We start from the raw sequence: 14,963 nt of genomic DNA on the forward strand, positions 1-14,963 counted from the left end.
AACCGTCAGCATGGCTGACCAATTATCCCAAGGCATACCTGCATTTCAGAAACTTTGTACCCTTTCTAGAATATCGACAGGTGTGCCATGTATCCATCCTGTGTAATTGGAGAAGCTTCTCCCCCATTTCACAATGTTTTCTCTGTAATTTCCATACCAGATATACGACTGAAATAGTCCTCCTTGAGTTGCCTTAAGGACCCGCAACTAATCCAAAGTTAACAAACTATTTCAAAACACCTGGTCCAATAAGCTCATCAGTCCTTTGAAGAGAATTCTTCTTTCTTCTCCAAAGTGAGAAGAGATCTTAAAAGCAAATCGAGATCCCTTAAAGGCAGGACAGTTCACATACCATGTTATTGAAAGCAGCATTGCAAGTAAACGTGTTCTCTTGGCAGAGGGGAACCCAATCCAGCCTTGAAAAAAACGTATTTTTAATAACAGTATCCATTTCCCGAAGTGGAGTTTCGTTTCAGCCCAATGATGCATCAAATGTTGGTTTTTGGCTCAACACATTGATCCCACCTTCCTACTCTATCCTGAAATGTGTTCCTTTTCATGAGTTTCTTAGCTTTAATTACATATTTCGATTACAATCCTCAAGTCCTTAACACCTTCACTTAGTGAAAACCAAGAAGCAAGCAATTGTCAGCTGGATGCCATACCAGCATTTCTGATTGCAAACGGATGCTTTTGAGACCTTCTGCTAAGTAGGCAAAGGTAGGGAATCTTAGATGTGCCCAGCATCCAATGTCCCAATCCTCTATCCTCTTTGAAATGACCCGGAGAGTCAAGAAATGCTTGCCACTTACCTTGGTGAAGTTTCATGCTACCCAAATCTAGAGAGGCCATTTAGAAAGACTTCAAGTGTCATCATTTCAACTTATGGTCCTTGCTGTCAAATTGGCAACAGATATAAGGTCTTTTTGGATCTCTAAGAAACCTAGGGACCGCAGAAGGTTTATACTTCAGAATGCAAGAGGCTTAAGGCAGCTTCCATACCAGATATCAGTTCAGTACTAGCTATTTGCCAGATCATCAGGACCTGCAATCCATGGAGGCCAATTCTCTCCAGAGGAGGAAGTATTGAATAGGTAAGTGCTTCCCTTTCAGTGAAATAGAGCTCATTTACACATCAACTCGGCAGTTGATGTCAATTGCCTTATCCCTAAAAGTGGCCCAAATCTGGAGAATGCACCTGAAAGGGGTGCGTTGGGGAAGCAATTTGAGTTTCCCAGAGCCACAACACTTTCACACAAAACAAACGCAAAAGTACATGCACAAAAGAAACTCTCAGTCCTGAGGACCAAAGCAAAGGGTGAGGATGAACAACATCCTCAGTGTTTTTGAAGTACGTTCCCTCATTTTAACAACAAAACGACAAACAACATGCAAATTGAAAGATAGGGAATCAGAACCACAACTGTCATGCCTACTGACCTGGGAAGCAGAAAGAGCCAAAAAGGAAAAAGCAAAGAAATTAGGAAAAGTTCAATTTGCTTCATGAACTTCCACATGTCTCCTGGAAATATGCTCGTTTTCTCAGGGTCACAATGATGAAAACCAAAAGGATTTCACTGAGCAAACTTTCTCTAACTGAATATTTTACATAGACTGGTTTTGGAGATATGAAAATGATTCATTTGATGCCATGTTTCACCAGAATCTGTAGAATATGATGGCCATGCAATGTAAAAAAAAAAAAATACTTGCTTGTCCCTTAGCGGACTACAAGATGGACTAGAGCTCTGCTGATCACAGCAGGTGTTATCCAATAGCAGAGAGACAAATGCAATGCCAAAAGGTCTCTCAGGATCGCAGTTCCCAGGCACCAAAGGGCAGATTCCTACCCATTGGAAAGGGAATATGTCAACCAATGTTCCACCACAGCTGAAACACAATGCAGGAGGGAACGATACCTAGTGTGATCATATGCAAGCTCCGTTACTGACCAAAGACGTCTCAAGTACTCAATGCAAGTGCTGTTTCACACACCTACAATGTACGAATCACAAACAGGATCCCACAAATCAAAGCACAGACTGCCGTGATTAACACCACATTGACACACACAAACACATGAAGAACAAATAAACACTCCAATCACAAAGACAGAAAGCCAGAGAAGGCATTTTGTCAACTTCCACTTCCACTCCCACATGGAGGCCCCCATTTCTCAAGACGGAATGGACTCAGAGGGGCTCACATCCGCTAAGGGGCAGCAGCCCAGTTGGAGTAGACCTATTTCCCAGCCTGTGCAAGCTGGAGAGACTTACCCCCAAATGAAATGAACTGTACACCGTTGCTCTGGACATGTCTCCAAGACAAGCAGCCTCGTGCTGTAGGGCAGCCACTGCATATCAGGGAGAATCCCTGCCAGTATCCTGGAGCCAAATGTACTCTGGCATGTGCTGGGAACTATAAATGGTGAAGCCCCTGATCGAGATCAACACACCATGGGCACAGACCTCCTGGCTGGCTCGCTATAATTGGTAACCAAAGGCCAGGATGTGTGCGCGACGCACAGTGAGGTCAAGCAACAGCAAAACATTGGACTTTGGAGCCGAGAAATATTTGTTGTTGAGACATTCAAGGAAATGGGTGGCTTATGCTGGGTAATCCCCAACCTGGAAAGCTTTTAGCAAAGCCCTCTTAGAGGTAAGGTGATGGAGGGGTGTGGCTTTTCGTTGAAAACTTCTCCCTGTCCGATCCATTGTTCTTGAGGACAGGTCATAGTCAGGTCTCAATGTTCCTATCAATCTCCAGCCAACAAATGTCACTCTCTGGGTGACAAGAAAGGGCAAGGTCCCAAGGCACAAGACTCACCCTCTGAGGTCCAGACCCACCTAAGACAAAGGGGTCCATGGGAGGGGTGGTGGTCTTCCTGCCATGGAGGGTTTGTCCAGGAGCTGGTCTGGGTCTTCCCACCAGTGCCCACGCCTCACAGAGGAGGCAGCTCTGCCTTGGTGGCTCCCTCAGGGCCAGGTCCCAGACCCTTGCTAGCTCTCATCACTGAGGGAGCCGGGTGCACATGACTCAACAGGTCTTAATGCTCCTCAGGCCACCCAAACAGTGGCGGTCAGGTACCCCAGACTGTGAGCCATACCCTTAGGGTCACAGTGGCGGTGTGTGGTAGAGGTTCAACACTGGCTCAAGGCCTGGTCTGGAACAATGGTCATTCATGGCCTTGGCTCTGGAGCCCTGCAGGACACACCCCCAGCCTGTTCTCTGGGCCCCCCATCACACCAGCTGGCCCAAGGCCGTGTGAGCAGAAGAATGCTGGGGAGAAGGCTGGCACTTGCCTCTTACCTCATGCTCCAGGTCTGAAGGGGCAGCACTCCACTGACTGCTGCCTAACAAAGGGCCGTCACTAAAGATGGCTGACAGAGAGTGGCTTGCTTGGGGCAGGGGCCCACTACACTGCCCACCAATGGCTGAGCAGGGTGGTCACAGTGGCATTAGTGGTCTCCTGGTAACCATTGCCTGGTAACGGGGCAGTGGGTCACAGTGCACAGCAAGCGCTGCCTGGGAAGGGCTGCATTCAGCTGGCTATGGTACAATTCCCCCTTTTCTTTGGTCCTCTGCAACCCTGAGGAGAATATGTGGGTATGATTTGGATAGAGTGGTTAATCATAAATTCCGCAGCGGATCTCTGTTTTAGGGGACTTGCTTTCAACCTCCATTCCTGGTTCACCTTTTCCCAAGTCTTTCAGGGAATGGGGTGACGACCACTCTAGCTACGTCCTGCTGCAGGAAAGCAAAGCCCTACAGTGCATTCTGAGTTGGAAGCAATGCCACGTTGCAAGCCTTGATCCAAGTCTTATATAAACTTGTATAAGGAATCCAGAAGAATAAGCATGAAAAGCAGCGTGAGGGTGGCACGCTGGGGGAGACGTTCTGGCAGGTAATCCAGACACGCAGAAGCAGAAGGGAAGAAATTGTTGTAAGTTGTTAGGAAGTTGAGGGGAAGAGCTTCCCTTAATGGGAGAACACAGATCAAAATCAGCATTATTGCAAAGCAAATCCACAAACGTTAGTAGCATATGCATCTGTTTACTCAGTTTGTCAAAACTGCATTGGTAAGAGTCTTCTTGAAGTTGAAGCACTTTGGGAAAGCCTCAGCCTAACTATCTGTTAGACACTTAAAGAGGCAAGGTTAAAGATCGCATGACAAGGGGTTGAGAAGGAAGCTTAATCAAGTGGCTCTCATGTAACCGTCAGCATGGCTGACCAATTATCCCAAGGCATACCTGCATTTCAGAAACTTTGTACCCTTTCTAGAATATCGACAGGTGTGCCATGTATCCATCCTGTGTAATTGGAGAAGCTTCTCCCCCATTTCACAATGTTTTCTCTGTAATTTCCATACCAGATATACGACTGAAATAGTCCTCCTTGAGTTGCCTTAAGGACCCGCAACTAATCCAAAGTTAACAAACTATTTCAAAACACCTGGTCCAATAAGCTCATCAGTCCTTTGAAGAGAATTCTTCTTTCTTCTCCAAAGTGAGAAGAGATCTTAAAAGCAAATCGAGATCCCTTAAAGGCAGGACAGTTCACATACCATGTTATTGAAAGCAGCATTGCAAGTAAACGTGTTCTCTTGGCAGAGGGGAACCCAATCCAGCCTTGAAAAAAACGTATTTTTAATAACAGTATCCATTTCCCGAAGTGGAGTTTCGTTTCAGCCCAATGATGCATCAAATGTTGGTTTTTGGCTCAACACATTGATCCCACCTTCCTACTCTATCCTGAAATGTGTTCCTTTTCATGAGTTTCTTAGCTTTAATTACATATTTCGATTGCAATCCTCAAGTCCTTAACACCTTCACTTAGTGAAAACCAAGAAGCAAGCAATTGTCAGCTGGATGCCATACCAGCATTTCTGATTGCAAACGGATGCTTTTGAGACCTTCTGCTAAGTAGGCAAAGGTAGGGAATCTTAGATGTGCCCAGCATCCAATGTCCCAATCCTCTATCCTCTTTGAAATGACCCGGAGAGTCAAGGAATGCTTGCCACTTACCTTGGTGAAGTTTCATGCTACCCAAATCTAGAGAGGCCATTTAGAAAGACTTCAAGTGTCATCATTTCAACTTATGGTCCTTGCTGTCAAATTGGCAACAGATATAAGGTCTTTTTGGATCTCTAAGAAACCTAGGGACCGCAGAAGGTTTATACTTCAGAATGCAAGAGGCTTAAGGCAGCTTCCATACCAGATATCAGTTCAGTACTAGCTATTTGCCAGATCATCAGGACCTGCAATCCATGGAGGCCAATTCTCTCCAGAGGAGGAAGTATTGAATAGGTAAGTGCTTCCCTTTCAGTGAAATAGAGCTCATTTACACATCAACTCGGCAGTTGATGTCAATTGCCTTATCCCTAAAAGTGGCCCAAATCTGGAGAATGCACCTGAAAGGGGTGCGTTGGGGAAGCACATTTGAGTTTCCCAGAGCCACAACACTTTCACACAAAACAAACGCAAAAGTACATGCAAAAAAGAAACTCTCAGTCCTGAGGACCAAAGCAAAGGGTGAGGATGAACAACATCCTCAGTGTTTTTTAAGTACGTTCCCTCATTTTAACAACAAAACGACAAACAACATGCAAATTGAAAGATAGAGAATCAGAACCACAACTGTCATGCCTACTGACCTGGGAAGCAGAAAGAGCCAAAAAGGAAAAAGCAAAGAAATTAGGAAAAGTTCAATTTGCTTCATGAACTTCCACATGTCTCCTGGAAATATGCTCGTTTTCTCAGGGTCACAATGATGAAAACCAAAAGGATTTCACTGAGCAAACTTTCTCTAACTGAATATTTTACATAGACTGGTTTGGAGATATGAAAATGATTCATTTGATGCCATGTTTCACCAGAATCTGTAGAATATGATGGCCATACAATGTAAAAAAAAAAAAAAAATACTTGCTTGTCCCTTAGCGGACTACAAGATGGACTAGAGCTCTGCTGATCACAGCAGGTGTTATCCAATAGCAGAGAGACAAATGCAATGCCAAAAGGTCTCTCAGGATCGCAGTTCCCAGGCACCAAAGGGCAGATTCCTACCCATTGGAAAGGGAATATGTCAACCAATGTTCCACCACAGCTGAAACACAACGCAGGAGGGAACGATACCTAGTGTGATCATATGCAAGCTCCGTTACTGACCAAAGACGTCTCAAGTACTCAATGCAAGTGCTGTTTCACACACCTACAATGTACGAATCACAAACAGGATCCCACAAACCAAAGCACAGACTGCCGGGATTAACACCACATTGACACACACAAACACATGAAGAACAAATAAACACTCCAATCACAAAGACAGAAAGCCAGAGAAGGCATTTTGTCAACTTCCACTTCCACTCCCACATGGAGGCCCCCAGTTCTCAAGACGGAATGGACTCAGAGGGGCTCACATCCGCTAAGGGGAGCAGCCCAGTTGGAGTAGACCTATTTCCCAGCCTGTGCAAGCTGGAGCGACATACCCCCAAATGAAATGAACTATACACCGTTGCTCTGGACATGTCTCCAAGACAAGCAGCCTCGTGCTGTAGGGCAGCCACTGCATATCAGGGAGAATCCCTGCCAGTATCCTGGAGCCAAATGTACTCTGGCATGTGCTGGGAACTATAAATGGCGACGACCCTGATCGAGATCAACACACCATGGGCACAGACCTCCTGGCTGGCTCGCTATAATTGGTAACCAAAGGCCAGGATGTGTGCGCGACGCACAGTGAGGTCAAGCAACAGCAAAACATTGGACTTTGGAGCCGAGAAATATTTGTTGTTGAGACATTCAAGGAAATGGGTGGCTTATGCTGGGTAATCCCCAACCTGGAAAGCTTTTAGCAAAGCCCTCTTAGAGGTAAGGTGATGGAGGGGTGTGGCTTTTCGTTGAAAACTTCTCCCTGTCCAATCCATTGTTCTTGAGGACAGGTCATAGTCAGGTCTCAATGTTCCTATCAATCTCCAGCAAACAAATGTCACTCTCTGGGTGACAAGAAAGGGCAAGGTCCCAAGGCACAAGACTCACCCTCTGAGGTCCAGACCCACCTAAGAGAAAGGGGTCCCTGGGAGGGGTGGTGGTCTTCCTGCCATGGAGGGTTTGTCCAGGAGCTGGTCTGGGTCCTCCCACCAGTGCCCACGCCTCACAGAGGAGGCAGCTCTGCCTTGGTGGCTCCCTCAGGGCCAGGTCCCAGACCCTTGCTAGCTCTCATCACTGAGGGAGCCGGGTGCACATGACTCAACAGGTCTTAATGCTCCTCAGGCCACCCAAACAGTGGCGGTCAGGTACCCCAGACTGTGAGCCATACCCTTAGGGTCACAGTGGCGGTGTGTGGTAGAGGTTCAACACTGCCTCAAGGCCTGGTCTGGGCCAGTGGGCATTCATGGCCTTGGCTCTGGAGCCCTGCAGGACACACCCCCAGCCTGTTCTCTGGGCCCCCCATCACACCAGCTGGCCCAAGGCTGTGTGAGCAGAAGAATGCTGGGGAGAAGGCTGGCACTTGCCTCTTACCTCATGCTCCAGGTCTGAAGGGGCAGCACTCCACTGACTGCTGCCTAACAAAGGGCCGCCACTAAAGATGGCTGACAGACAGTGGCTTGCTTGGGGCAGGGGCCCACTACACTGCCCACCAATGGCTGAGCAGGGTGGTCACAGTGGCATTAGTGGTCTCCTGGTAACCATTGCCTGGTAACGGGGCAGTGGGTCACAGTGCACAGCAAGCGCTGCCTGGGAATGGCTGCATTCAGCTGGCTATGGTACAATTCCCCCTTTTCTTTGGTCCTCTGCAACCCTGAGGAGAATATGTGGGTATGATTTGGATAGAGTGGTTAATCATAAACTCCGCAGCGGATCTCTGTTTTAGGGGACTTGCTTTCAACCTAGATTCCTGGTTCACCTTTTCCCAAGTCTTTCAGGGAATGGGGTGACCACCACTCTAGCTACGTCCTGCTGCAGGAAAGCAAAGCCCTACAGTGCATTCTGAGTTGGAAGCAATGCCACGTTGCAAGCCTTGATCCAAGTCTTATATAAACTTGTATAAGGAATCCAGGAGAATAAGCCTGAAAAGCAGCGTGAGGGTGGCACTCTGGGGGAGACGTTCTGGCAGGTAATCCAGACACGCAGAAGCAGAAGGGAAGAAATTGTTGTAAGTTGTTAGGAAGTTGAGGGGAAGAGCTTCCCTTAACGGGAGAACACAGATCAAAATCAGCATTATTGCAAAGCAAATCCACAAACGTTAGTAGCATATGCATCTGTTTACTCAGTTTGTCAAAACTGCATTGGTAAGAGTCTTCTTGAAGTTGAAGCACTTTGGGAAAGCCTCAGCCTAACTATCTGTTAGACACTTAAAGAGGCATGGTTAAAGATCGGATGACAAGGGGTTGAGAAGGAAGCTTAATCAAGTGGCTCTCATGTAACCGTCAGCATGGCTGACCGATTATCCCAAGGCATACCTGCATTTCAGAAACTTTGTACCCTTTCTAGAATATCGACAGGTGTGCCATGTATCCATCCTGTGTAATTGGAGAAGCTTCTCCCCCATTTCACAATGTTTTCTCTGTAATTGCCATACCAGATATACGACTGAAATAGTCCTCCTTGAGTTGCCTTAAGGGCCCCGCAACTAATCCAAAGTTAACAAAATATTTCAAAACACCTGGCCCAATAAGCTCATCAGTCCTTTGAAGAGAATTCTTCTTTCTTCTCCAAAGTGAGAAGAGATCTTAGAAGCAAATCGAGATCCCTTAAAGGCAGGACAGTTCACATACCATGTTATTGAAAGCAGCATTGCAAGTAAACGTGTTCTCTTGGCAGAGGGGAACCCAATCCAGCCTTGAAAAAAACGTATTTTTAATAACAGTATCCATTTCCCGAAGTGGGGTTTCGTTTCAGCCCAATGATGCATCAAATGTTGGTTTTTGGCTCAACACATTTATCCCACCTTCCTACTCTATCCTGAAATGTGTTCCTTTTCATGAGTTTCTTAGCTTTAATTACATATTTCGATTACAATCCTCAAGTCCTTACACCTTCACTTAGTGAAAACCAAGAAGCAAGCAATTGTCAGCTGGATGCCATACCAGCATTTCTGATTGCAAACGGATGCTTTTGAGACCTTCTTCTAAGTAGGCAAAGGTAGGGAATCTTAGATGTGCCCAGCATCCAATGTCCCAATCCTCTATCCTCTTTGAAATGACCCGGAGAGTCAAGGAATGCTTGTCACTTACCTTGGTGAAGTTTCATGCAACCCAAATCTAGAGAGGCCATTTAGAAAGACTTCAAGTGTCATAATTTCAACTTATGGTCCTTGCTGTCAAATTGGCAACAGATATAAGGTCTTTTTGGATCTCTAAGAAACCTAGGGACCGCAGAAGGTTTATACTTCAGAATGCAAGAAGCTTAAGGCAGCTTCCATACCAGATATCAGTTCAGTACTAGCTATTTGCCAGATCATCAGGACCTGAAATCCATGGAGGCCAATTCTCTCCAGAGGAGGAAGTATTGAATAGGTAAGTGCTTCCCTTTCAGTGAAATAGAGCTCATTTACACATCAACTCAGCAGTTGATGTCAATTGCCTAATCCCTAAAAGTGGCCCAAATCTGGAGAATGCACCTGAAAGGGGTGCGTTGGGGAAGCACATTTGAGTTTCCCAGAGCCACAACACTTTCACACAAAACAAACGCAAAAGTACATGCAGAAAAGAAACTCTCAGTCCTGAGGACCAAAGCATAGGGTGAGGATGAACAACATCCTCAGTGTTTTCGAACTATGTTCCCTCATTTTAACAACAAAACGACAAACAACATGCAAATTGAAAGATAGGGAATCAGGACCACAGTTGTCATGCCTACTGACCTGGGAAGCAGAAAGAGCCAAAAAGGAAAAAGCAAAGAAATTAGGAAAAGTTCAATTTGCTTCATTAACTTCCACATGTCTCCTGGAAATATGCTCGTTTTCTCAGGGTCACAATGATGAAAACCAAAAGGATTTCACTGAGCAAACTTTCTCTAACTGAATATTTTACATAGACTGGTTTTGGAGATATGAAAATGATTCATTTGATGCCATGTTTCACCAGAATCTGTAGAATATGATGGCCATACAATGTAAAAAAAAAAAAAAAAATACTTGCTTGTCCCTTAGCGGACTACAAGATGGACTAGAGCTCTGCTGATCACAGCAGGTGTTATCCAATAGCAGAGAGACAAATGCAATGCCAAAAGGTCTCTCAGGATCGCAGTTCCCAGGCACCAAAGGGCAGATTCCTACCCATTGGAAAGGGAATATGTCAACCAATGTTCCACCACAGCTGAAACACAATGCAGGAGGGAAGGATACCTAGTGTGATCATATGCAAGCTCCGTTACTGACCAAAGACGTCTCAAGTACTCAATGCAAGTGCTGTTTCACACACCTACAATGTACGAATCACAAACAGGATCCCACAAACCAAAGCACAGACTGCCGTGATTAACACCACATTGACACACACAAACACATGAAGAACAAATAAACACTCCAATCACAAAGACAGAAAGCCAGAGAAGGCATTTTGTCAACTTCCACTTCCACTCCCACATGGAGGCCCCCAGTTCTCAAGACGGAATGGACTCAGAGGGGCTCACATCCGCTAAGGGGAGCAGCCCAGTTGGAGTAGACCTATTTCCCAGCCTGTGCAAGCTGGAGCGACATACCCCCAAATGAAATGAACTATACACCGTTGCTCTGGACATGTCTCCAAGACAAGCAGCCTCGTGCTGTAGGGCAGCCACTGCATATCAGGGAGAATCCCTGCCAGTATCCTGGAGCCAAATGTACTCTGGCATGTGCTGGGAACTATAAATGGCGACGCCCCTGATCGAGATCAACACACCATGGGCACAGACCTCCTGGCTGGCTCGCTATAATTGGTAACCAAAGGCCAGGATGTGTGCGCGACGCACAGTGAGGTCAAGCAACAGCAAAACATTGGACTTTGGAGCCGAGAAATATTTGTTGTTGAGACATTCAAGGAAATGGGTGGCTTATGCTGGGTAATCCCCAACCTGGAAAGCTTTTAGCAAAGCCCTCTTAGAGGTAAGGTGATGGAGGGGTGTGGCTTTTCGTTGAAAACTTCTCCCTGTCCAATCCATTGTTCTTGAGGACAGGTCATAGTCAGGTCTCAATGTTCCTATCAATCTCCAGCAAACAAATGTCACTCTCTGGGTGACAAGAAAGGGCAAGGTCCCAAGGCACAAGACTCACCCTCTGAGGTCCAGACCCACCTAAGAGAAAGGGGTCCCTGGGAGGGGTGGTGGTCTTCCTGCCATGGAGGGTTTGTCCAGGAGCTGGTCTGGGTCCTCCCACCAGTGCCCACGCCTCACAGAGGAGGCAGCTCTGCCTTGGTGGCTCCCTCAGGGCCAGGTCCCAGACCCTTGCTAGCTCTCATCACTGAGGGAGCCGGGTGCACATGACTCAACAGGTCTTAATGCTCCTCAGGCCACCCAAACAGTGGCGGTCAGGTACCCCAGACTGTGAGCCATACCCTTAGGGTCACAGTGGCGGTGTGTGGTAGAGGTTCAACACTGCCTCAAGGCCTGGTCTGGGTCAGTGGGCATTCATGGCCTTGGCTCTGGAGCCCTGCAGGACACACCCCCAGCCTGTTCTCTGGGCCCCCCATCACACCAGCAGGCCCAAGGCCGTGTGAGCAGAAGAATGCTGGGGAGAAGGCTGGCACTTGCCTCTTACCTCATGCTCCAGGTCTGAAGGGGCAGCACTCCACTGACTGCTGCCTAACAAAGGGCCGCCACTAAAGATGGCTGACAGACAGTGGCTTGCTTGGGGCAGGGGCCCACTACACTGCCCACCAATGGCTGAGCAGGGTGGTCACAGTGGCATTAGTGGTCTCCTGGTAACCATTGCCTGGTAACGGGGCAGTGGGTCACAGTGCACAGCAAGCGCTGCCTGGGAATGGCTGCATTCAGCTGGCTATGGTACAATTCCCCCTTTTCTTTGGTCCTCTGCAACCCTGAGGAGAATATGTGGGTATGATTTGGATAGAGTGGTTAATCATAAACTCCGCAGCGGATCTCTGTTTTAGGGGACTTGCTTTCAACCTAGATTCCTGGTTCACCTTTTCCCAAGTCTTTCAGGGAATGGGGTGACCACCACTCTAGCTACGTCCTGCTGCAGGAAAGCAAAGCCCTACAGTGCATTCTGAGTTGGAAGCAATGCCACGTTGCAAGCCTTGATCCAAGTCTTATATAAACTTGTATAAGGAATCCAGGAGAATAAGCCTGAAAAGCAGCGTGAGGGTGGCACTCTGGGGGAGACGTTCTGGCAGGTAATCCAGACACGCAGAAGCAGAAGGGAAGAAATTGTTGTAAGTTGTTAGGAAGTTGAGGGGAAGAGCTTCCCTTAACGGGAGAACACAGATCAAAATCAGCATTATTGCAAAGCAAATCCACAAACGTTAGTAGCATATGCATCTGTTTACTCAGTTTGTCAAAACTGCATTGGTAAGAGTCTTCTTGAAGTTGAAGCACTTTGGGAAAGCCTCAGCCTAACTATCTGTTAGACACTTAAAGAGGCATGGTTAAAGATCGGATGACAAGGGGTTGAGAAGGAAGCTTAATCAAGTGGCTCTCATGTAACCGTCAGCATGGCTGACCGATTATCCCAAGGCATACCTGCATTTCAGAAACTTTGTACCCTTTCTAGAATATCGACAGGTGTGCCATGTATCCATCCTGTGTAATTGGAGAAGCTTCTCCCCCATTTCACAATGTTTTCTCTGTAATTTCCATACCAGATATACGACTGAAATAGTCCTCCTTGAGTTGCCTTAAGGGCCCCGCAACTAATCCAAAGTTAACAAAATATTTCAAAACACCTGGCCCAATAAGCTCATCAGTCCTTTGAAGAGAATTCTTCTTTCTTCTCCAAAGTGAGAAGAGATCTTAGAAGCGAATCGAGATCCCTTAAAGGCAGGACAGTTCACATACCATGTTATTGAAAGCAGCATTCCAAGTAAACGTGTTCTCTTGGCAGAGGGGAACCCAATCCAGCCTTGAAAAAAACGTATTTTTAATAACAGTATCCATTTCCCGAAGTGGGGTTTCGTTTCAGCCCAATGATGCATCAAATGTTGGTTTTTGGCTCAACACATTTATCCCACCTTCCTACTCTATCCTGAAATGTGTTCCTTTTCATGAGTTTCTTAGCTTTAATTACATATTTCGATTACAATCCTCAAGTCCTTACACCTTCACTTAGTGAAAACCAAGAAGCAAGCAATTGTCAGCTGGATGCCATACCAGCATTTCTGATTGCAAACGGATGCTTTTGAGACCTTCTTCTAAGTAGGCAAAGGTAGGGAATCTTAGATGTGCCCAGCATCCAATGTCCCAATCCTCTATCCTCTTTGAAATGACCCGGAGAGTCAAGGAATGCTTGTCACTTACCTTGGTGAAGTTTCATGCAACCCAAATCTAGAGAGGCCATTTAGAAAGACTTCAAGTGTCATAATTTCAACTTATGGTCCTTGCTGTCAAATTGGCAACAGATATAAGGTCTTTTTGGATCTCTAAGAAACCTAGGGACCGCAGAAGGTTTATACTTCAGAATGCAAGAAGCTTAAGGCAGCTTCCATACCAGATATCAGTTCAGTACTAGCTATTTGCCAGATCATCAGGACCTGAAATCCATGGAGGCCAATTCTCTCCAGAGGAGGAAGTATTGAATAGGTAAGTGCTTCCCTTTCAGTGAAATAGAGCTCATTTACACATCAACTCGGCAGTTGATGTCAATTGCCTAATCCCTAAAAGTGGCCCAAATCTGGAGAATGCACCTGAAAGGGGTGCGTTGGGGAAGCACATTTGAGTTTCCCAGAGCCACAACACTTTCACACAAAACAAACGCAAAAGTACATGCAGAAAAGAAACTCTCAGTCCTGAGGACCAAAGCATAGGGTGAGGATGAACAACATCCTCAGTGTTTTCGAACTATGTTCCCTCATTTTAACAACAAAACGACAAACAACATGCAAATTGAAAGATAGGGAATCAGGACCACAGTTGTCATGCCTACTGACCTGGGAAGCAGAAAGAGCCAAAAAGGAAAAAGCAAAGAAATTAGGAAAAGTTCAATTTGCTTCATGAACTTCCACATGTCTCCTGGAAATATGCTCGTTTTCTCAGGGTCACAATGATGAAAACCAAAAGGATTTCACTGAACAAACTTTCTCTAACTGAATATTTTACATAGACTGGTTTTGGAGATATGAAAATGATTCATTTGATGCCATGTTTCACCAGAATCTGTAGAATATGCTGGCCATGCAATGTAAAAAAAAAAAAAAAATACTTGCTTGTCCCTTAGCGGACTACAAGATGGACTAGAGCTCTGCTGATCACAGCAGGTGTTATCCAATAGCAGAGAGACAAATGCAATGCCAAAAGGTCTCTCAGGATCGCAGTTCCCAGGCACCAAAGGGCAGATTCCTACCCATTGGAAAGGGAATATGTCAACCAATGTTCCACCACAGCTGAAACACAACGCAGGAGGGAAGGATACCTAGTGTGATCATATGCAAGCTCCGTTACTGACCAAAGACGTCTCAAGTACTCAATGCAAGTGCTGTTTCACACACCTACAATGTACGAATCACAAACAGGATCCCACAAACCACAGCACAGACTGCCGTGATTAACACCACATTGACACACACAAACACATGAAGAACAAATAAACACTCCAATCACAAAGACAGAAAGCCAGAGAAGGCATTTTGTCAACTTCCACTTCCACTCCCACATGGAGGCCCCCAGTTCTCAAGAGGGAATGGACTCAGAGGGGCTCCCATCCGCTAAGGGGAGCAGCCCAGTTGGAGTAGACCTATTTCCCAGCCTGTGCAAGCTGGAGCGACTTACCCCCAAATGACATGAACTGTATACCGTTGCTCTGGACATGTC

The sequence above is a fragment of the Hippopotamus amphibius genome, chromosome 10 (assembly GCF_030028045.1).
Source record: "Hippopotamus amphibius kiboko isolate mHipAmp2 chromosome 10, mHipAmp2.hap2, whole genome shotgun sequence".
NCBI lineage: Eukaryota > Metazoa > Chordata > Mammalia > Artiodactyla > Hippopotamidae > Hippopotamus > Hippopotamus amphibius.